We start from the raw sequence: 24,525 nt of genomic DNA on the forward strand, positions 1-24,525 counted from the left end.
AAATAATTTTAAGAATAAGAGCTGATTTTTTGAGCTCTTACTTTTTTACTGTGCTAAGCAATTTTCTTACTGTGGGGACCCATTGGACAAGAGTTACTTGAGAGGTTAAGTGACTTACCTGGTACACATAACATAATCAGAATTTGAAGCCAGATCTATGAGAGAGGCCCAGGATGTCTTGGAACCAAAGGAGGGGCTCCTAACCCAGCTTTGGGAGAGAGATTCAGGACTGGCAGGCTTCCTGAGGAAGAAAGATTGAGCAAAATAGAGGGCAAGGGCTTCCAGACCTGAGGGTTGCCCAGATGAATCCATTGATTTGTGAGTACAGTATAAACATTTTGTCATTTGCATACAACACTGAAGTCCTTTTTCCTCTTTTGCGTATGTCGGGGGAGGGTACTGGGGACTGAATCCAGGGGTGCTCTACCTCTAGTTCAATGGTAGAGCAATTGTAAGCCCCACCCCACCCCACCCCACCTCCCCATGCCATTTTTTTGACATGGGCTCACTGTGTTGCACAGGCTAGCCTTAAACCTGAGCTTCTCCTGCCTCAGCCTCCAGAGTCACTGGGGATTACTGGTGTCAGTCACCACACCTGGCTGAAGTACTTTTCTCAGATTGCCTTACTCCTAAGAAATGCGCCCAGCAGCCTGGGAGAAAGTATATATTGCCTGGACCAGACCCATAATAGGAACTCAATAACTGTTTGATAGTGATTAATAAGAGATTTGCTGGAGGTCAGCTGGGAAAGACTAGACAAAGGTGGACTTGAACCTGGGTTTAATTTCCAAGCCTGTGTGCTGCCCAAGGGCCCTGGTGCTATTGCCCAGACTGAGACTTGCCTTTGTCCACACAATGGACCCCCTGAGCAGCAGTTTACCAGAGGCAGAGTTGGTAACCTTGGCTTTCCAGCTGAGGCTTCCACCCAACTCATCCTTCAAAACTTTTTTTTTTTTAAGAGAGAGAGAGAGAATTTTTTTTTAATATTTATTTATTTTTTTTTTAGTTTTCGGCGGACACAACATCTTTGTTTGTATGTGGTGCTGAGGATCGAACCTGGGCCGCACGCATGCCAGGTGAGCACTCTACCGCTTGAGCCACATCCCCAGCCCTATCCTTCAAAACTTATCACTCAGTCTCTTACTCCCTTAGGGACCTCTCCCTGCCAGGTTGGAGGAACTTATATGATCAACTCAGCCCAATTGGTAGCTGCTAATGTGCTGTTTCCCTTTTTTAATCATTAAGGTAAAAATAAATGAGTAAAATTATTATAATAATATATTTATACAGGTATGGTGGCACATGCTTGTAATCCCAGTGACTGGAGACTTCAGCAGGAGGATTACAAATTTACAGCCAGCCTCAGCAATTTAGTGAGACCCTGTCTCAAAATAAAAAATAAAAAAGGCTGGGAATGTGGCCCAGTAGTTAAGTGAACCTGGCTTCCTGTGGTGAGCCGCCTCTGCCGCTTATGCAGATTATGTGGCTCCGCTGTGGTATGTGACAAACAACTCCTTATTTGGGAGAGTTGGCGCATGGTTTTTCAGCACCCTATGAAAAAGTTCCACGTGGCAGCTTCGCATTGGGGCTTGAGATGCTATATTAAGGCTGGGAGGGGCTTCCGAGGGATTAGTAGAAGAAATATCAAGGGCCTGAATAAATCGCTGAAAGAAGATTCCCGAGTTGCGTCTTCCTTGCGGGCAAGGGGTCGCGACAGCTTCCATCTCTGGTATTAAAATAATAATAATAATAATAATTAATCAATTAATTAAATGTTAGGGTAACATGTCTGGATTTATTCAGGATAAGGCATTTCCTGGGATGTAGGCCTTTCAGTCCTAAAATCAGGAAGTCCCTGACAAACCAGAACAAATTAGTCACCCTACTACCATACCCAAAACATTATCACTTCAACATGCAATCAATATTTTAGAATATATATATACATATATATATATATATATATAATTTTTTTTTGGTACTGAACTGGTAATTAGTACATCTTCAGGAGTGAATATCCAAAGAGTTGAATGTTCTGGATAGATTGATTGATTGTGGTGCTGGGGGTCAAACCCAGGGTGTAGGGTATACTAGGTATAAGTGCTCTATCACTGAGCTACACCCCAAACCTCAAGTTTCAGATGTAGACACCCACTTTCCAAAGGGAACAGAGATGAAAAAATAGACCTTGCAAAATAAATTTTTTTGGCTGAGTGTGGAGAGGCACACCTGTAACCCTATCAACTTGGGAAGTTGAGGCAGGAGGATCACAAATTTCAGGCCAGCCTCAGCAACTTAGTGAGACCCTCTCTCAAAATAAAAAATAAAGGTCTAGGGATGTAGATGAGTGGGTAGAGCACACCTGGGTTCAATCCTCAGTACTGTAAAAAAAAAAAAAAAAAGAAGAAGGAGGAGGAGGAGGAGAGGAAGAATTTATGTGGTCTCTGGGGCAGGGCCCTAGGCCTCTTTATCCCAGGGCAAAGACCTTCTGGGTTGTAATCCTACATCAGTGTCCACACCCTGTCAGCAAAAAAGAGAAGCAAAATATATTTGAGAATATTCGCTCTGCCTCTACTGCTCAGAGGGAAAGTAACTGGTTCCCTAAGCAACTCCCTGGAGGGGTAGAGGGCTCCATTCCCACCCCAAACCCTGGTCCCAGCTGTGAAAGTCCTGCAACAAATTAGGTGTAGTGCTAGGAGAAAAACCCTCTAGTGGGAAGAAGGTGAAGGGGTACTAGGAAGGTTGGCCTTCCCTGAAGAATAGCAAAAGATCATGGGATTTTTTTGCCGGGAGAGGGGTGCTAGGGATTGTACTCAGGGGCACTCAACCATGGAGCCACACTCCCAGCCATATTTTGAATTTTATTTAGAGACAGGGTCTCACTGAGTTGCTTAGTGTCTCGCCATTGCTGAGGCTGGCTTTGAACTTCTGTCTCAGCCTCCTGAGTCACTGGGATTACAGGTGTGTGCCACTACACCTGGCAATCCTGGTATTTTTGAAGGTCCTGGAAACTCCAACAGTCCTGCCTGAAGATAAGATGGAGCTACTGACAGGCATGCTGGGTTTTTTTGTTGTTGTTGTTCTTCTTGTTTGTTAATATTTTTTTTTTAGTTGTCAATGGACATTTATTTTATTTATTGATATGTGGTGCTGAGAATCAAACCCAGTGCCTTATACATGCTAGGCAAGCACTCTGCCACTGAGCCACAATCCCAGCCCCAGGCATGCTGTTTAAAGAAGGCTAGACCCTTATCCCAACTTTCCCACCCCAACCCACCAGTCCGTGAAGGTGGGCTTCAAAATTTCAAAATGAGCACAGCCACTGCCTTTTTTTTTTTTTTCCCTCCAGGACTGGAGATTGAACCCAGAGGAGCTTTACTACTAAGCAACATCCCCAGACCTTCTTATTTTTATTTTGAGACAGGGACTCACTAAATTGCCAAGATAGGCCCCTGAGTTGCTGGGATTACTGTGCATGGCCATGAGTTATCTTTTTAAGCTTCTCAAGAGCACTGTGAGCCTGATACTGTCATCATCTCCATGTTACAAGTAGGGAAACAGAAGCTCGAAAATGCCAACTCACTTACTCAAGGTTCTGTAGGTACTGGGTGTGAGAATCTGGATTCAAACCATGGTCTAACCAACTCTAGAAGCCAGTTCTGAATTGCTAAATTTTTCAGTCCCTCAGGACACACAATCCTAGCTACCCAAAGCATAGCTTGCCTAGAGAGAAAAGGAATGAAGTCAGCTGCCACCATTCACCCTACATTTGTGTGTTGTGCATTCAGCAGGGCTGGGATATACAGCCTGCTTAAGCCCTTGACTTCCTCCCACCTCCCACCAGGGCCTTCCCAGTCCAAGATGGAATGCCAGCCCCGAACCCCGCCCCAATCTTTCTGGAATCCCAAAAGAAAAAAAAAAATTACAAATGACTGGGGCCCTCTTCCTCCACCCAGTCTGGCTTTCACTTCTGGAGATTTATGTATGAGTCTACTTTTTTTTTTTTTTTTTTTTTTTAAACTGCAGACAAATGCCACAGAGCACTTTTCTGCTAAAGAAACCTGTCTAGCCACTGATCACCTGGCAGAGCTTGCCTGTTTCCAACTGGAACAGCACTTTCTTTTTGTGGTTGCCTGTATGGCTGACAAAGCTCTTTCAACCTTATCTCAACTACTGCAAACCAGGATCACTAGTAATGTTCTAAGAGTTCTCAAGGACAGATGCTGTTTATCTTTATCCCTGCAATCTAAAAAAAGTGAGGTGATTGTGACCACTTTCTCAGTTGCCATGGAGCAGGGACTACCTGGCAACTCAAAAAAGTGAAGTGACCAGGCATGGTGCCACACACCTGTAATCCCAGCTACTGGGGAGACTAAGGCAGGAGGATCACAAGTTCAAAGCCAGCCTTAGCAATTTAGGGAGACTCTGTCTCAAAATTTTAAAAAATAAATAAAAAGGGCTGGGAATATGGCTGAGTGGTAAAGCGCCCCTGGGTTCAGTCCCCAGTATCAAAAAAAAAAAAAAAAAAAAAAAAGTAAAGTTTCTTACTCAAGATCACACAGTTAGTAATGGTCAGAACAAAATATTATTTATGCCTTCTGACCTTAAAGCCTTGTCTCCAGTGCTCCAAAATCTATCTTCAAGGATGTTTACTGCAGCACTGTTTTTGGTTGGTTTGTTTGCAGAACTGGGGTTTAAACCCAGGGGCACTCTATGGCTGAGCTATATCCTTGGCCCTTTTTATTTTTTAATTTGAAATAGGGTCTCTCTAAGATTCTGAGGTGGCCTTAAATTTGGGATCCTTCTGCCTCAGCCTCCCAAGTGGCTTGAATTATGGGCTTGTACCACTGTATCTGGCAGCGGTATTTATGACAACCTAGTGTCTCTGGCTAGTGGGTTGATGAAATGCATTATAGCTTTTCTTCTCAAAGCACAGTACTACCAGCAGCATGGACATCACCTGGGAGTGAGCGCCTTGTCAGGTTACCACCCTACCTATTGAATCAGAAGCTGGAGTCCAACAACCACCCCTTCATGGTAATTCATGTGCTTATTCAAGTTTTTCTTTGCTTGTTTGTTTAAGTTGTAGATGGACACAATGCCTTTATTTATTTATTTATATGGTGCTAAGAATCAAACCCAGTGCCTCACACGTGCTAGGCAAGTGCTCTACCACCGAGCTACACCCCCAGTCTTGCTTATTCAAGTTTGAAAAGAACTGCCTTACAAACAACCAGCAGATAAACTACCTTGGCATTTTTTTAAAGAATGTGATGGACTAGATGGTATGTGCCTATAATCCCAGATACCTGGAAGGTGACACAGGGAAATCACAAATTCAAACCTCTACAACTAAACAAGACCCTGTCACAGAATAAAATTTAGAAAGTGTTGGCAATGTAGCTTAGTGGTAGAACACTTGTCTATCATGCACAAGGCCTTGGGTTCAATCCAAGTACCGAAAAGAAAAAAAAAAATGTAATGAATCTATCCCTACAAGCTCATTTCAATATTATTTGTTAGGTGGGGAGCCCAGCATGCATGGTGATACATGCCTGAAATTACAGCCACTTGGTACATTGACGCAGGAGGATTGCAAGTTCAAGGGCTAGCCTCAGCAATTTAGCAAGACCCTGTCTCAAAATACAAAATAAAAATGGCTGGGAGTTTCTTTGTAGATTCTTTGTAGACCCTACAAAGAAACTACTAGAACTAATAAATGAATTCAGCAAAGTGGCAGGATATAAAATCAACACGCATAAATCAAAGGCATTTCTGTATATCAGTGACAAAACTTCTGAAACGAAAATGAGGAAAAACACTCCATTCACAATATCCTCAAAAAAAAAAAAAAAAAAACAACTTGGGAATCAACCTAACAAAAGAGGTGAAAGATTTATACAATGAAAACTACAGAACCCTAAAGAGAGAAGTAGAAGAAGATCTTAGAAGATGGGAAAATATACCCTGTTCATGGATAGGCAGAACTAATATTATCAAAATGGCGATATTACCAAAAGCTCTCTATAGGTTTAATGCAATGCCAATCAAAATCCCAACGGCATTTCTTGTAGAAATAGAGAAAGCAATCATGAAATTCATATGGAAAAATAAAAGACCCAGAATAGCAAAAGCAATTCTAAGCAGGAAGTGTGAATCAGGCAGTATAGCGATACCAGATCTCAAACTATATTACAGAGCAATAGTGACAAAAACAGCATGGTACTGGTACCAAAACAGGCGGGTGGACCAATGGTATAGAATAGAGGACACAGAGACTAATCCACAAAGTTACAACTATCTTATATTTGATAAAGGGGCTAAAAGCATGCAATGGAGGAAGGATAGCATCTTCAACAAATGGTGTTGGGAAAACTGGAAATCCATATATAACAAAATGAAACTGAATCCCTTTCTCTCGCCATGCACAAAAGTTAACTCAAAATGGATCAAAGAGCTTGATATCAAATCAGAGACTCTGCATCTGATAGAAGAAAAAGTTGGCTTCGATCTGCATATTGTGGGGTCGGGCTCCAAATTCCTTAATAGGACACCCATAGCACAAGAGTTAATAACAAGAATCAACAAATGGGACTTACTTAAACTAAAACGTTTTTTCTCAGCAAGAGAAACAATAAGAGAGGTAAATAGGGAGCCTACATCCTGGGAACAAATTTTTACTCCTCACACTTCAGATAGAGCCCTAATATCCAGAGTATACAAAGAACTCAAAAAATTAGACAATAAGATAACAAATAACCCAATCAACAAATGGGCCAAGGACCTGAACAGACACTTCTCAGTGGAGGATATACAATCAATCAACAAGTACATGAAAAAATGCTCACCATCTCTAGCAGTCAGAGAAATGCAAATCAAAACCACCCTAAGATACCATCTCACTCCAGTAAAATTGGCAGCCACTATGAAGTCAAACAACAACAAGTGCTGGCGAGGATGTGGAGAAAAGTGTACTCTTGTACATTGCTGGTGGGACTGCAAATTGGTGCGGCCAATTTGGAAAGCAGTTTGGAGATTCCTGGGAAAGCTGGGAATGGAACCACCATTTGACCCTGCTATTGCCCTTCTTGGACTATTCCCTGAAGACCTTAAAAGAGCATGCTACAGGGATGCTGCCACATCGATGTTCATAGCAGCACAATTCACAAAAGCTAGACTGTGGAACCAACCCAGATGCCCTTCAATAGATGAATGGATAAAAAAAAAATGTGGCATTTATACACCATGGAATATTATGCAGCACTAACAAATGAGAAAATCATGGAATTTGCAGGGAAATGGATGGCACTAGAGCAGATTATGCTTAGTGAAGCTAGCCAATCCCTAAAAAACAAATACCAAATGTCTTCTTTGATATAATGAGAGCAACTATGAACAGAGCAGGGAGGAAGAGCAGGAAGAAAAGGTTAACATTAAACAGAGACATGAGATGGGAGGGAAAGGGAGAGAAAAAGGAAATTGCATGGAAATGAAGGGAGACCCTCATTGCTATACAAAATTACATATAAGAGGTTGTGAGGGGAATGGGAAAATAAACAAGGAGAGAAATGAATTACAGTAGATGGGGTAGAGAGAGAAGATGTGAGGGAAGGGGAGGGGGGATAGTAGGGGATAGGAAAGGTAGCAGAATACAACAATTACTAATAGGGCATTATGTAAAACTGTGGATGTGTAACTGACGTGATTCTGCAATCTGCATTTGGGGTAAAATTGGGAGTTCATAACCCACTTGATTCTAATGTATGAAATATGATATGTCAAGAGCTTTGTAATATTGTGAACAACCAATAAAAAAAATTTAAAAAAAATAAAGCATAAGTTGGATCTGTAAAAAAAAATGGCTGGGGATAAGCTGGGGTTGTAGCTCAGTGGTGAAGTACTTGCCTCTCATGTATGAGACATTGGGTTCAATTCTTAGCACCACATGTAAATAAATAAAATAAAGGTCCATCAACAATTAAAAACAAATTTAAAAGAAGGCTGGAGATATAGCTCAGTGGTAAAGGCCCCTGGGTTCAATCCCCAGTACCAAAAAAAAAAAAAAAAAAAAAGAGGGAAGGAGGAACAACATGAATTTGTATAATCCAACTTGTGTACACATTATTTAAAATAAATTAGCACTAATATATGATAATGCATGCATAGAGCTGGTGCCAGTCCAAAAGGAGCGAAAATGGCACTAGAGTATATGGAAATGTGGTGCCACTGAACTCAGGTTTCCACATGGGGCCACCTGTCACAACCAGTGATGGGGTAAATAGCACCCTCTGGGCAAAGTTAAAACACTCTCCTCCCCCAACACTGAGTCTGATCTTAGCTTGTGCCACCAAGCTACAATCCAACTGGGTGACAGTTTCTCTCAGGTTTTGGATCATGTGGGCATAGTTCTTGGTCAGGGCTGCATGCGGCCATCGAGACCTAGTGATCTTTAGTGCATCACTTGAGATGCATGCCTTTTAACAGCCCTGTTGACACTAACTGGCTTAGACAGCCATAATCCCAGGGCAAGTTGAAAGAAGTTAAAAGGCCAGGTTACATTCTGTGCATGAAATAAATCCTTTATTTTGAAAAGAAAGAGGAATGTTGTTTTTTTATTAATAGAAAATCCATTTATCCACAATCTACCTAAATAAATTTTGAATAACTATTTTTAAAATATCAAGTTAAAAATATATATATAAATATTCAATTAAGCTGGACACAGTGACACATGCCTGTAATCTCAGCCACTCCGGAGGCTGAGACAGAAGGATTGCAAGTCCAAGGGCAAGCCAGCACGGTGGCCCACGCCTGTAATCCTAGCAGCTCAGGAGGCTGAGGAAGGAGGATTGTGAGTTCAAATCTAGCCACAGCAAAAGCAAGGCACTAAGCAACTCAGTGAGACCCTGTCTAAATAAAATACAAAATAGGGCTGGGGAGGTGGCTCAGTGGTTGAATGTCTCTGAATTCAATCCCTGGTACCAAAAAACAAAAACAAAAACAAACACAATACCAGCCTCAGAAATTTAGAGAGACCTTGCCTCAAAAAAAAAAAAAAAAAAAAAAAAAAGGCTGGGGAATAGCTCAGTGGTAGAGCACCCTTGGGTTCAGTCCCCAGTACCAAAACAAAAAACAATGAAACAAAATCAAGTGAATGGATGAACAATTGTTGCATCCATACAATAGAATAGTGTCTAGTAATGAAAAAGAACTACCTACTGCTACACACAACCACATAGATGAACCTCAAAATAATTGCACTAAGTAAAAGGAGCCAGGCCAAAAAAAAAAAAAAAAGTACATACTGTTTGATTCCATTTTATATAAAATTCTAGAAAATGTAAACTAATCTGTATTGACAGCAGATCAATACTGGTCTGGAAAATATAGTGGGTAGGCAGAGAGGGATAGCAGGAAGAGATTACCAAAGATTACCAAAGAGTATGTGGAAACTCTTTTGGTTGATGGATATTTCACCATTTTCATTGTAGTAGTGGTTTTGTGGAAATACACACACCTCTGTATATGTGTATACATGTATGGGTGGGTGTCAAAACATCGGAATTGTAGATTTTATTTTTTTGTGTGAGGTTCTGAGGATCGAACCCAGTGCCTCACATGCACTAGGTAAGTACTCTACCACTGAGCCACTACCCCAGACCCTCAAATTGTATACTTTATGTGCAGTTTACTGTAAGTCAATCATCAAAGGAAAGGAAAAAGAAAAGGAAAAGTAAGAAAGTCTATTTTACATTTATAGGCAGAAAATGAGCAATAAGAATTCAAAGCCATACCCACATAAAAATGGTTACTATTTGATACATACCATGTTTGCCTTCTAAATCTTCTACTTCCCCATACCCATCATTGGGAGGGCAGGTGTACCAAATGTGCTTTGTTTCTGCTGGGCACAGTGGCCTATGCTTATAATCCCAGTGACTCGGGGGACTGCAGCGAGAAGATCACAAGTCCCAGACTAGCCTCAGCAATTTAATGAGATCCTCAGCAACTTAGCAAGCCCTTGTCACAAAATAAAAAATAAAAAGATCTGGGGATGTAGCTCAATGGTAAAGTATCCCTGGTTTCAATCCCCATTACCCACCCCCTCCAAAAAAAAAAAAAACCTCTCTTCCTTTCTTTCCCCTATGTCCCCCAAGAGCAAATGAAGTGGGATCTTGCTGAAATGGGGTCAGATAAAATTTCCTCACCTCCCTTGCTCCTCTCCCTGTGGAGGTTACAGGCTGCAAGGAATGTTGATGACATGTTTACTTTGGAGCAGACTTTGGCCAGTAAATACATTCTCAACTCAGACCAGAATCAGCACCCGATAGGACATTGATAGGCCCTTCCAAAATAGCTAGAGGTGAATCCTCTGCAGGTCTTTAATGGAAAGGGGAGAAGAGGGGTTCAAACTAATACAGAGCACATTTCCTTGGTTTCTCTAAAGGCTGAAGTGGGAAAAACTCTTGGCCACCGAAGCTCAGTGATAAAGAAGAAGAAGATGTTTAGAACATGGATGGCCCAGCTCAATGAGGTGAGATTGAAGTGTGAGACATTTGGTTTTTTTTCCCCTACACTTTTTGGGATGATGGGTAGGTTCCTCATTTTGATTGCAATACCTCCATTGGCTTGGGCAGCTGAACAAGTTGGTTTGGATGAGACAGAGTCCATTGAATTAAATGGCTTTCTAGAATGCAAAATAACTGGAGATCTGCTCCATGCCAGTTAGGATGCCAAGCACTGACAATACAAGCATGTGTCATAAAGCTCCCGTTCCCAGCAGTACTGTGGTGCACACTGTAATCCCAGCAACTTGAAAGACTGAGGCAGGAGGATTGCAAGTTCAAGGTAACTTAGTGAGGCCCTGTCTCAAAATAAAAATTAAAATGGTTTGGGGATGTAGCTCAGTGTTGGAGTGCCCTCCAGTACTGCAAAAAGAAAAAGAAAGGAAAGAAGGAAGAAAATTCCTGGCCTCTAAGAACCTGCAATGTAACTAGAGAGACAGACATGTCAACAAATACTTAGAGCCTGAGTAACAACTGTGATCTACAGCAACCATTTATCAAGCTAAGCACTTTGGCATTGTCTCATGTAACCCTGTAAATTAAGATCACCACCAGCCCTATTTTATAGACATGGAAACTGTAGCAAGGCCTTAAACACATTTTCATATATGCCCAAGGGAAATGAAGAAATATATGACCATAGAGAGTTGTACTTTTTTTTTCTTTCCTTCCTTCCTTCCTTCCTTCCTTCCTTCCTTCCTTCCTTCCTTCCTTCCTTCCTTCCTTCCTTCCTTCCTTCCTTCCTTCCTTCCTTCCTTCCTTCCTTCCTTCCTTCCTTCCTTCCTTCCTTCCTTCCTTTGCTGGAGGGTCAAACCCAGGGCTTTGCACATAGTCCATTAAGCAATACTCTTGAGTGCCTACTTGAATGTTTATAGCAACATTATCCATACTAGCCCAAAGGCAGAAATGACCCAAATGTTTGCTGATGGATAAATGGATAAACAAAATGTGGCTTAGTGAGATAATGAAATATTATTCAGCCATAAAAAGAAATAAAGGGCTGGGGCTGGGGCTTAGTGGTAGAGCGCTTGCCTCACATATATCAGGCACTGGGTTCTGTCCTCAGCACCATATAAAAATATGTAGATAGCTGGGCAAGGTGGTTCACGCCTGTAATCCCAGTGGCTCAGGAGGCTGAGGCAGGAGGATCACGAGTTCAAAGCCAGACTCAGCAAAAACAAGACCCTAAGCAACTCAGTGAAACAGTGTCTCTAAATAAAATACAAAATAGGGCTGGAGTGGTGGCTCAGTGAACTCCCCTGAGTTCACTCCTTGGTACCAAATAAATAAATTAAATAAATGTATTATTTCCATCCATAACTAAACATTTTTAAAAAGAAATAAAATACTGTAACTTAAATGAACCTCAAAAATGTTATTTTAAGTGAAAGAAACCAGACACAAAAGATCACTTTCTCCCCCAGAACTGGGAATTGAATCTCACAGGTGCTTTACCACTGAGCTACATTCCCAGCCCATTTTATTTTGTTTTTATTTTGAGACAAGGTCTCACTAAGTTACTAAGAATCTTGCTAAGTTGTGGTTGGCTTTGAACTTGTGATCTTTCTGTTTCAGCCTCCTGAGTAGTTGAGATTACAGGCATGTGCCAAAGCACACAGACTCTATATGATTTATTTTCTATTACATATCCACAATAGGCAAATCTGAAGAGATGGAAAGCAGATTCAAGGTTACTGAGTGGGGGGTGGGATAGAGAGTTCAGTTTTGTAGGGTGATAAAAAATGTTTTATTTTATTTTTTAAAAGAGAGAGTGTGAGAGAGAGAGAGAATTTTAATATCTATTTTTTTAGTTTTCAGCAGACACAACATCTTTGTTTGTATGTGGTGCTGAGGATTGAACCTGGGCCACACGCATGCCAGGTGAGCGCGCTACCGCTTGAGCCACATCCCCAGCCCTAAAAAATGTTTTAAAACTACAGAGAGCTGAGGTTGCACAACATTGCAGATATTCTTAATACTGCTAAATTGTACACTTCTAAATTGTTCACTATATGTTATGTGAATTTTTACCTTAATAAGAAAAAAAGAAAGAAAGAAAGGAAGGAAGGAAGAAAGAAAGAAAGCCTGGCATTGTAAATAGTAGAGGTTGGAACTAGGTCCTAAGCCTAGGTGGTGTGGCTAAGTCTGTGATCTCAGTAAATGTAAATTTTAGTGTAAGTAGTATATTTTTTAGTTCTGGAATTTCCGTTTCATTCTTTTTTTAAAAAAAAATAGTTTCTAGTTTTCTGCTATAATTCTTATCATCTAATTTCCCAAATGTATTAATCACAGTTATTAAAGTTCAAAGCCTGGGGGCAACTGCAAATTTCAGGCTTGTCTTTCTGGATCACTTCTAGATGTCCTTTGTGGGAAGGCTGCCCTGATATGCCCTGATATAAAGACCATGGTGAAAAGCAGGAAGCAGGGCTGGGGATAGAGCTCAGTTGGTAGAGTGCTTGCCTAGGATGCACAAGATCCTGGGTTCAATCCCCAGCACCACAAAAAAAAAGAAAGAAAGAAAGAAAGAAAAGCAGGAAGTACCTGCCCCCACCCCCAACCCACCCCCACCAGGACTCTTCTGCCTGTGTGGATAAAAACTCCAAAATTAAACAGCAAAATGTGAAATTTCAGGTTGGTGAAACTTCAGTTTTTAAAGTTATATTATTTATTTAATTATTTTTGGAAATTCTACTGCCCCTATTCATTTCAAGGACTACTACACTATAGTATTATATAACCTGAAGGAAATGAATTTTGTGATAATGGCATTTACTGGGTGCTTCTAAAGAACTTATTTTTTGAAGCATTTTACATGTGTTAACTCAGCTGCTCCTCATAACAGCAGGGCTGGGAGGTGTACTTCAATAGTAGAGCATTTGCCTAGCATCTTTAAACCCAGGTTTGGTTCCCAACATCACAAAATTAAATAATAAAAATTAAATAACTTATATAAAATAAAAATAAAAGCCCAGGATCAGGTTTTGCTATCACCGTAGCCCTGGTTGAAAGGACTAACCCCAGAAAGGTGACAACATTGGGTCAAAGACACACAGCTTGTACAGCATGGAATAGAGACACAAATCCAGGTCCAGCCAACTGCTACACATTGTTCTTTATGACCTAAGAACAAGGAGTGGGCCATAATAAGGAATCAGAATACCCAGATTTGAGAGGGCAAGGAAATCAGAAAACATTTGCCAACACACGTAGAAAATATCTAAGGAGGAGGAAGCTGTGATCTGGGGGCTGATTTCCATTTAACAGGACCTTCCTTTGAGGATAGGTAACTTAACCTCTCTGGCCTCAGTTTTTTCATCTGTAAAATGAGACTCATGAAGGCACTTACCTCTCTGGGCTATCCCCAGGACTCTAGCAATCAGCCCCTTTTCCACCTCCCCTCTGAACTCCTTTTTGCTGGGGAGAGTTTGGATCAAGGAAAGGAAAACAGGGAGTCAGTCTCTTGGGTCAGGTGCAAAGGTACCTCATTCTGCTTTTTTTTTTTTTTTTTTTTTTTGGTGGTGCTGGGGATTGAACCCAGCCAAGGCCTTGTGCATGTGAGGCAAGCACTCTACCAACTGAGCTATATCCCCAGCCCTGCTTTGGTTTTTTGTTTATGTTATTTGGTTGTCTGTGTGTGCGCGTGCATGCGTGTGCTCATGCGCGTGCCAGAATGGAACCCAGGGCTCAAACATGAACACTCTACCTCTCAGCTACATCCTCAGTCCTTCTTATTTTGAAACACGTTCTTACTAAATTGTCCAGGTTAGTCTTGAACTTGTGATCCTCCTGCCTCAACCTCCCAAGTAGCTGGCTCATCTTGCTTGTGAAGAAACCTGGATTTGGACACCAGACTTAGCAAGGGAGAAGAACAGAGCACTTTCCCAGGTCAAATGAAGAATTCCCTGCAAGTTCCTATAGTTCTACAGGGAAATAGAGCACTTACCATGCAATCACCCCAGAACTTAAGGGATTAGGAGAATGCCAGAGCCCTCAATGCTTACTCAGTCCCTCACTGAGTACCCATCTATTAGTCAGGACACTGCTGGTTGATAGTGAAGGAAACTCAGATAAAACTCCTAAACCAAAAAGGTGAATTGATTGGTTTCTGTAATCTGACAGTCCAAGGGGTGGATCCTGAATCTAGGAACCTTGATGAATCACCAAGATGTGCCTAACTGGGCTCTGCTTTCCCCTCCGGACTTCCTTCTCAGGCAAGCCCTCCCCATATAGTGGCAAAACAAATATCCCCATCAGGAGACAGAGTTTTTTTCTCCAGAAAATCTAACCAAAGTCTGGGGCTGATGCTCTGTTGGTTCTGGTTTCTGACCCAATCCCATACACATTGGCTAGCCCTGGATTGCCCTCACCCAGGCACCAAGGGTGTGTCCAACCAACCCCTTATTCATATGAGGAGGCACAAATAACAGATTTAGCAAACCCTTGCTCTACACCACTGTTCCAAAAGCTGTTCATGCATTTAAGCCTCCCAAAATTTTGTTATCACAACAGACAATGGAGGAAAGGAGCACAGAGAGATCTAGTTACTTGCCCCAAATCACATAGCTGGGAGGTAGCAAGCTGGGCCTCAAACTCAAGCACCTATCACTCTAGTTCCCACCTTCCTAACCACTGCACCACCTGGCTTCTATAATTTCACCCTCTAGTCCTGTCCTCTGGCCAGACTGAATTGCTTTCAGCTCCTCAAATGACAGTTTTCCCTCAGATCCTGGCCTTCCTGCTTGCTGCTCCCTCTGATTAGCACTATTCCTTATCCCTTGGCCTATTTATTATTTTACTATTAATATCTTTTACCTCCAGTACTGGGGATTGAATCTATAGGCACTCTACCACTAAGCTACATACCTAACCCCCCTTTTTTTTTTTTTAAAGAGAGAGTGAGAGAGGAGAGGAGAGAGAGAGAGAGAGAGAGAGAGAGAGAGAGAGAGAGAGAGAATTTTTAATATTTTTTTTTTTTTTAGTTCTCGGCGGACACAACATCTTTGTTGGTATGTGGTGCTGAGGATCGAACCCGGGCCACACGCATGCCAGGCGAGCGCGCTACCGCTTGAGCCACATCCCCAGCCCCCCTAACCCCTTTTAAAATATTTATTTATTTATTTGCAGGACTGGAGATGGAACCCAGAGCTCTCACACTAAGCTATATCCCCAGGCTGGCTGGCTGGCTGGCTTGCTTATTTATTTGTTTGTTTGTTTGTTTATTGTGGTGCTGAGGATTGAACACAGGGCCTTGCACAGGCTAGGCACCTTTTTTATTTTGAGACAGGGTCTCATGAAATTGTCCAGGCTGGCCTCAAACTTGTGATCCTCCTGTCTCAACATCCAAAGTAGCTGGGATTACAGGTATGTATCAACACACCAAGGGAATAAGGACATCTTGAGGGGCATTATTCTGCCAGCTGAAGTGGTAAATGTTCAGGATCTGAGCCCAGTGGGATCTCTAGAATCCAGGGGTTCAACCTCTAACTGTCTGTATGACCAAAGGGTTTAACGTCCCTATGCTATAGAGCACAAAAGTCAGGCGGTGAGCCAGCATAGCAGGGTGAGGAACTGAAAGCAATTCAGGCTGGCCCAGGATGGGTTCCTAGAAGGAGGTCCTTGGCCTGGAGCCCTAGCTCTGAGTCAGCTTCTTTGTAAACTGGAGGTGGTAACGGTCCCTACCTCACAGCACTGGGTGTCACAGTATTAAATGAGACAAGACATATGAGGAGCTAAGCTCAGTGCTTGGCACTGAGAAAGTGATCAATAAATGTTGGCAATTCAATATTGTCTTAGGGCTGGGGATAGAGCTCAGTGGTAGAGTAATTGCCTAGCATGCACAAGGCCTTGAGTTCAACACCCAGTACTGCAAAAATTTTTTTCATCCAGGGGCATTTTACCACTGAGCCATATTACTAGCACTTTCTATTTTTTATTCTGAGACAAGGTCTTGCTTAGGTGCTTAGGGCCTAGCTAAGTTGCTGAGGCTAGCCTTGAATTTGCAATTCTCTTGCTTCAGCCTCCTGAGTTCCTGGGATTATAGGTGTGAGCCACTACACCCAGATTTTTCATTTTTAAAAATTGGTGCATTATAATTACATGTAATGGTGAGGCCTGCTGTTTCATATTCACATATGCACAATATATAGCAATATAATTTGACCAGTATTTCTTCTTTCGCTTTCTTCCACCCTCCTGCTAGTCCCTTTTCTTTCTTTTAATATTTTTTAGTTATAGCTGGATGCAATATCTTTATTTTGTTTATTCATTTTTACGTGGTGCTGAGGATCAAACCCAGTGCCTCACACTTGTGAGGCAAGCGCTCTGTCACCAAGCTACAACCCCAGCCCCTGGTCCCTTCTCTTTACTAATCTCCCTTGGATTTTCATGAGACCTTTCCCCCCACTATCTTTCTTTCCTTTTTACTCTCTAGCTTCCACACATGAAGAAAAACATATGACCCTTGACCTTCTGCATTTGGTTCATTTTGCTTAACATAATATTCTCAAGTTTCATCCATTTTCCTTCAAATAACATAATCTCATTCTTCTTTATGGCTGAATAAAATTCCATTGTGTATATGTGCCACGTTTTCTTTATCCATTCATCTGTTGATGGACACCTAGGCTGGTTTCATAGTTTGGCCACTGTGAATTGTGTTGCTATAAACCTGGTTATGCATGTATCACTATAGTATGATGACTTTAATTTTTTAGGATAAATACCAGGGAGTCATATAGCTGGGTCGTATAGTGGTTCCATGCCTACTCTTTTTGAGGAATCTCCATACTGATTTCCATAGTGGTTATACTAATTTACAATCTCACTAACAGTTTAAAAGTGTTCCTTTTGTCTGTGGAGAGGCTTTCTCCCAGATGTCCATGTTGTCTTGGACAGGCTGGGGTGGAAATGGTAACAGCATGCAGGGCTAGGTGAGGCCTTCACCACAGGTGACTGAGAGGAAGGCTTGGCTGCCTAGCACCTGGCACTGAGAAGAAAATGGTTTCAATGGGCAAATTCCTGGTTGGGGCTGAGCAGCTAGGGACACCAGTCGCAATTTCTACTTTGTCCAGGGAAGCTGAAGGGCCATGAAGGACCCAGGGTGGGTTGAGCAATGGACAACAGGAAGAAATGGCCTTTTAAAAGAACGTGGGCCATGAAGACTGTTGTAGTTCTGGGTGGAGGGCAGGGCTCTTGTGGCTTTCTGAGATATTTTAGTTATGAATAATGCTCAGATTGTCAGGGTGGAAAGCGGGGAGAAGTCCCCAGAGACAGGGAAAGGCCAACTACTCTGCAGCAGCTGAAATCTGAGGCCTTACACACATTGCCTCAGGGTGGCTGTGAGAGACAAAGGTTGTTTTCCATTCAGGAAACCTGCAGGGGCCTGGGGCCCATGGGAACAATGTTGTTTTGGATTGGAGGCCAGAGCTCTGGCACACTGAACTCACACACATATCCAGCACCCCAGCACCTTCTAGTGTCCTTCTGTTCCAAACCCTGAGGGAACCCAGCTAAAAGAATGTGCCCTGTTATTCAGAGAATGAAACTTGAGACCAACCTTGACTTCAGGTGAAGTTGTGATCCTCCTGCTTCGGACTCCTGAGCTGCTGGGATTACCACCACCACTGTACCCATCACTCCCACATTTGTTTATTCATATATTACAATTTTACCTAATGATGGGTTTTGCTGTTACATATTCAGACATGCAAAAAATATAACAATATAATTTGATCAATATAACTTCCCAGCATTTCCCCCCAGATCTGTTTTTTAAATGGACTTCAAATAAAGTTAAAGTAATATAGAGATGGTATGGGCTCCAGGTAAAAGGAAGAGCCTGGGCAGAGGTGTAGAAGGCAGCAAGTGGCTGCCACTAGTGAGGGTTCTCTGTTGAGAGTAAAGAATGAGGAGACTGTCTGAGGCCAAGGAAAAAAATTTTAAGTGTTTCAAGAATACCATAGAGGCTAAAATCACAGACTTGAGACCAGTATGGTAATGCATGCCTGTAATCCCAGCAGTTTGGGAGGCTGAAGCAGGAGGATTGTAAATTCAAAGCCAGCCTCAGCAACTTAGAGAGACCTTGTCTCTAAATAAAATATAAAAAGGGGTTGGGGATGTGGCTCAGTGTTTAAGTGGCTAATTACCCCTGGGTTTAATCCTCGATTCAAAAACAAACAAACAAACAAAACCCACAGACTCTGCAACCAGTCCTCCTGATCTAAGACCTGCCTTTGCTATTTATAGACTGGGCCAGTCACCCAATCTATCTTACTTTTGGCATCCTCATCTTTACAATGGACATGGCAGTATCTGTAGAGATGAAATGAAATTGTGACTGCCAAGAGCCAGTAGGGCCCAGACTGAGAAAGGGCTTGATGAGCCAGTCTATTATGGTGTGAATATGAGGTGTCCTCTGAAAAACTCCTGTGACAACACAAGAATGTTTAGAGGTAAAATTATTAGATCATGGGAGCTATGACCTAATCAGTGGATTACCCATTTGATGGGTTAATAATTTGAATGAGGGCTGGCGATGTGGCTCAAGCGGTAGCGCGCTCGCCTGGCATGAGTGCGACCCGGGTTCGATCCTCAGCACCACATACAAACAAAGATGTTGTGTCCGCCAAAAACCAAAAATAAATATTAAAAAAATAATAATAATAATTTGAATGAACTATTGGATGGTAACTTTAGGCAGGTAGTGCATGGTTGGAGGAAATAGGTCACTGGGTGCATGCCCTTGGGGATTATATTTTGTCCCTGGCTCCTAGTGTTCTCTCTCTCTCTCTCTCTCTCTCTCTCTCTCTCTCTCTCTCTCTCTCTCTCTCTCTCCTGGCTGTCATGTTCTGAGCTGCTTTTCTCTGCCACACCCTTCCACCATGGTGTTCTGCCTCAGCTCGGGCACAGAGTAATGGACTCAGCAGACCAGGAACTGAACCTCTGAAACTGTGAGCCGAAATAAACTTTTCCTTGTCAGGTAACTTGGTCACAGCAATGAAAAGCTGTCCAACACACAGTGTATGGGTGTTTGCTTGTCCCCTTCCCTCTCCTCAGTACTCCAAGCCTGATAACTCCCAGCTCAGCTTGGCTGCTCCCTCCAACCCAAAGCCTGCTTGTTCCCTGGTGTGGGGGAGTGCATGGAGACCTCAGGACACTGTAAGGACACCCAAGTACTCCCCCCATCACTGGGGAAGTTCCACACAGACCTTAAACCCTCTGAGGAAGGGCTGTGTCCTTCTCAAGCACAGCTGTACTCCTGGCCATGGTGTCGGGTTAGCCACATGATAAATGCTGAGTGAACACAGGAAACAAATGAGTGGGTAGATGGATGATGGATAGACAGACGATGGAGCGATGGACAGGTGCATGAAAGGATGTCAGGCTGAGGGGCAACTTTCATCCTGCAGGCCGTGAGTAGGGCTAGGACATGGAGCACCCACAAATGTGTGGCCTCGAGCCCGACAGATCATGTCTGAAGTATCTACATCCTGTTCCTGCCCTGGGTGGGGTGTTTATTCTTAATTCCACAAAGCAATTAACTGCAAACACTGTCAATCCAAGGAGACAGATTCTAGAAGGTCAAACAGCCCTTCCCTCCTTGACCAGGAAAAAAGTAACACAGTCTTGCCATCTACCTGTGGCAGCTTCAGTATCCTGATGTTTGCGTTCCCAAAGGCTCAAGCCCCATCTTTTTATTTTCCTTGTATTCTTAGCCAAACATTGTACTCACAAGCCTTTCATTGTATCAATAATTTACAGTTTCTTATGATCTCTTCTACACTTTATTCCCCTAACAGTTAACTTCCACACAATTGAAATCATAATGTACACTGCCCTTGATTTTATTTTCATTCAACACCTTACTTTTCCATGAGGACAGATTCCATTTATTTTTGTAACTGCTTGTGGCTATGGCCAGGCCTTTGCTATACAGAATGTAATTTACTTAACCTTTCCTCATAGTGGGACAATTGGGCTGCTTACAGGGTCTCACTAGTGCAAGCAACCCTGTACTTGGGTGCAAAACAGGTGTTGCCTTTGTGTAAAAAAGGTGGAGCAAAATATACCTAATTGCTTGTCTGTGCATTAAAATACCTCTGGAATGATTCACAAGAATGTGGCAACATTAGGGACAGAAGTGAGACAGACATTTCTTTTTGGTATTTTTTGCATTTCAAACCATGGGAATTTTTTTAAAGCTAATTAAGTTAGTATTTCAAAAATAAAGATTTTTCTGGCCAGGCATGGTGGCATATGTCTGTAATTACCATGACTCAGGAGGCTGAGGTAGGAGGATCACAAGTTTGAAGCCAGCCTAGGCAATTTAGCAAGGCCCTGTCTCAAAATTTAAAATGTGGTTTACGCCTGTAATCCCAGCACCTGGGGAGGCTGAGACAGGAGAATCATGAGTTCAAAGCCAGCCTCAGCAAAAGCTAGGCACTAAGCAACTCAGTGACACCCTGCCTCTAAATAAACACAAAATAGGGCTAGGGCTGGGGATGTGGCTCAGTAGTTGAGTGCCCCTGAGTTCAATCCCTGATACCCCTAAAAATGTGGTTCAGTGGTAGAGGGCCCCTGGGTTCAAACCCCAGTTCAAAAAGGAAAAAGAAAAAACACCATATTAGACCATTAGAGGAAAAAACAGGTGAAATCCAAATCAAGTCTGTAATTCAGTTAACAGCAATGTGCCAATGTTCATTTTTTTAAAATATTTTTTTTAGTTGTAGATGGACAAGAAATCTTTATTTATTTATTTTTATGTGGTGCTGAGATTCGAACCCAGTGCCACACACGGAAGGCTGAGCTACAAACCCAGTCCTGACAATGTTCATTTCTTAGTTTAACAAATATACTGTGGTTATATGTCAATAATGGGGAAACTGAGGAGGGAACTCATTATACTATAATGAGTTTATAAGTCTATAATGATTTCAAAATAACAAGTTCATTTAAAAAAATAGGGGTGTCCTAAGTTTTAGTGAGAACTAAAACAGGACAAATAGCCCTATGATAAGCCTTCTTGAATAAAGGTTTTGATTCTCCTTTCTCTCTGTTGGACTGGGGTGTGAGAGCACTTAGCTTGGTTTCAAAGATTCTTCTCTCAATCTCTGCACCTTGTCTATGTGAAGGGGTAGCACCAGGCCTGTCTCATGCTTGGCACTTAGAGTGCCCAAATACTGTCAGCCAGATTATTAATAGCCTGGTTACAAAAGGTACAAGCTTATTTTGTGGATTTGTATTTCATTCCATAATAATAATGTAACCTCATTCAAGGAAACCAAGAAAGCAGAATTAAACAGCTTCCTCTTTATGATCTCTTTATGGGTTTCCTTATAAGGCTGCATACATGTCCCTTAGGAAGGTGTTATCAACATGTGTGGCAACTGGCAACATAGGGCCTGATTTCTTATGGCCTCAGACAAAATTCCTTCCAGGCTTGGGGCCTGTTTGTGCTAGATTCTACCGCAAAACCCTAGTCTTCTTCCTCTCCCTCATTCCCAATTTTGTTTTGTCTCCATTCACCTCCTGCTAAACCAGAAGGACCATCTTTAATTTTATTTATTTTGTTAACTGTAATTTCTCATGTTGTAACAGCCCCACCCAACCCCAGACGAATGCCAGGCCCACATCAGACCTGTGTCAGCAGAACTGAGGCTGATGTGGGGAATGTCCCCATCCTTCCCTGACTCATCAGACCCCAGGATGACCTTTCTTCCCAAGTCCCCTTGCTGCTGAGGTTGGCAGCATTTGTACAATCCCTTCAGCTGGTACCTGGCTTCTTTCTTTGAGGGAAACAACTCCAGGTTAAGGAGGCCTGGAGGCCAGAGTTTAGGTGCCCCTTCTGGGAAGTGCCAACTTGGGTGTGGAGTTTCTGAATTTCAGTTTGCCTACTTAGAAAATGGGATAACTTCTCTTTCATAAAGAACATAAAGCTGGGGTTGTGGCTCAGAGGTGAGCACTTACCTAGCATGTGTGAGGCACTGGGTTTGATCCTCAGCACCACATAAAATCAAGGAGCCGGGAGTGGTGGTGCACGCCTGTAATCACTGTACCTTGGAGACTGAGGCAGGAGGATCCTGAGTTCAAAGCCAGCCTCAGCAAAAGCAAGGTGCTAAGCAACTCAGCGAGACCCTGTCTCTAAATAAAATTCAAAATAGATCTGGGGATGTGGGTCAGTGGTCGGATACCCCTGAGTTCAATCCTTGGTACCAATAAATAAATAAATAAATAAATAAATAAATAAAGGTATTGTGTCCACCTACAACTAAAAAATAAAATAAAAAGAAAAGAACATGTAGGTTGGCTGGGTATGGTGGCACACACCTATAATCCTAGCTACTCAGGAGGCTGAGGCAGGAGGATTTCAAATTTGGGGACAGCCTCAGCAATTTAGTAAGACCTTGCCCCCAAATAAAAAATAAAAAAGAGATGCAGTTCAGTGGTAGAGCGCCCCTGGATTCAATCCCCAGTAACAACGCCCCCCTCCCCCAACATACACAAAGAAAACACCTTGTAAAAACACTTTGCAAAGGTATGATCAGTTCAAACATAAGACCTCAGGCTTTCTACTGAAGGCCTAAGGTCAGGATAGGAAGTGAGGGTTTGAGGGTGGAGATAGGACTAATCAGAGAAACCCCTTCAAAATATGCCTCTTAGGGGTCGGGAGAAAGGAATCTCAGATTTTTTTTTCTTTTTTCTTTTCAGTGCTGAGGATTGAACTTAGGGCCTTATGCATTCCTGGGGAGGTAAGTGCCCTACAACTGAGCTATATCCCCAACCCTACAACTTTCACTTCTGGGTGGTAGGGTGTGGATTTGATTTTGGATCAAGAGTGAGTCTGTATCAGGAGTGGGTCCCACTCCACATCCTGCAGTGGAAGGAAGGAGGGAAGGGTGGATCGGGTCTGGGTGTGTTCACCATGAGAGCAGAACAAACCAATAATATGGGACTGTGGGCCTCCACCCAATCTTCCTGATCTCTCTTTAGGCTGAATCTGACCAGGGGGACCTACTGTTTCTTTGGATCTCCAAGTTCTTGGATGTTAAGGGACAGGGACACTTCTAGTTAAAATCTCCTCCTGAGGAGAAGGGTCCTCAGGCTCACAGGAAAAGAGAGTACTCACATCCTGGCCTAGGCTTCAGCCTTCTGCTCTGTGCCTGACTTCCACTTGGAAGCTGGCCAGCTCTTTTCCCTGCTCCTGACCTTACCCCAGACGCTGCCTCTGACCAAGGCCTTGCCCAGGCCCTGCCCACCCTGCCTCCACACCTTTGCCCCCACCTGAAACCACACCCTTTCCAGTGCACCTGTCCAAATCCTGCCTAGTCCTCAAGGTCCAGAGGCCAGACCATCTCCTCCCTAGGGCCCTTCCAACTTCTCAAGCTCCTAAGTACTCAGTCTCCCCTGAACACCTGCATTGCAATAGGCCATGAACAGTTCTACCTGGCCACTGTCTCTTGCTCTCACTGTTTTATGAGGTGTTATATAGTGACATATAGTAAAAGGTTAAGAGTGTGGGTTCTGGAGAGACCTGAGTTCAAGTTCTGATTCCCCAGTGTCACCTTGGGTGCCTCACCTAGCATTCCTGAGCCTAAGTTTCCCCACCTATAAGATGAGAATGGTGTTGTGGGTTTGTTGAGATAAAATATGAGGGAGAGGATACTGACCAGTGGCTGCTGATATTATTATTGTTATTCTTGTCATTGTTATGACTGGGGATGACAAAGAGGGCTCTGGACAGGTACAATGGTGCAGATGACAAGAACCAGCACAGATATAGGGCACTGTAGAGCAATGTTCTAAGCTCTTCATGTAGAATTCATTTTATTCTCATGATGTCCCTGTGAATCTGTTGCTGTTATTATCCTCATTATACAGAAAAGGAAACTGAGGTACACAGAAGGTTATTAAGTAATCTGTCCAACATCTTGTAGATAATGACAGGTGGAGCTGGAATATAAAC

This window comes from Ictidomys tridecemlineatus, chromosome 2 (assembly GCF_052094955.1).
Source record: "Ictidomys tridecemlineatus isolate mIctTri1 chromosome 2, mIctTri1.hap1, whole genome shotgun sequence".
NCBI classification, from domain to species: domain Eukaryota; kingdom Metazoa; phylum Chordata; class Mammalia; order Rodentia; family Sciuridae; genus Ictidomys; species Ictidomys tridecemlineatus.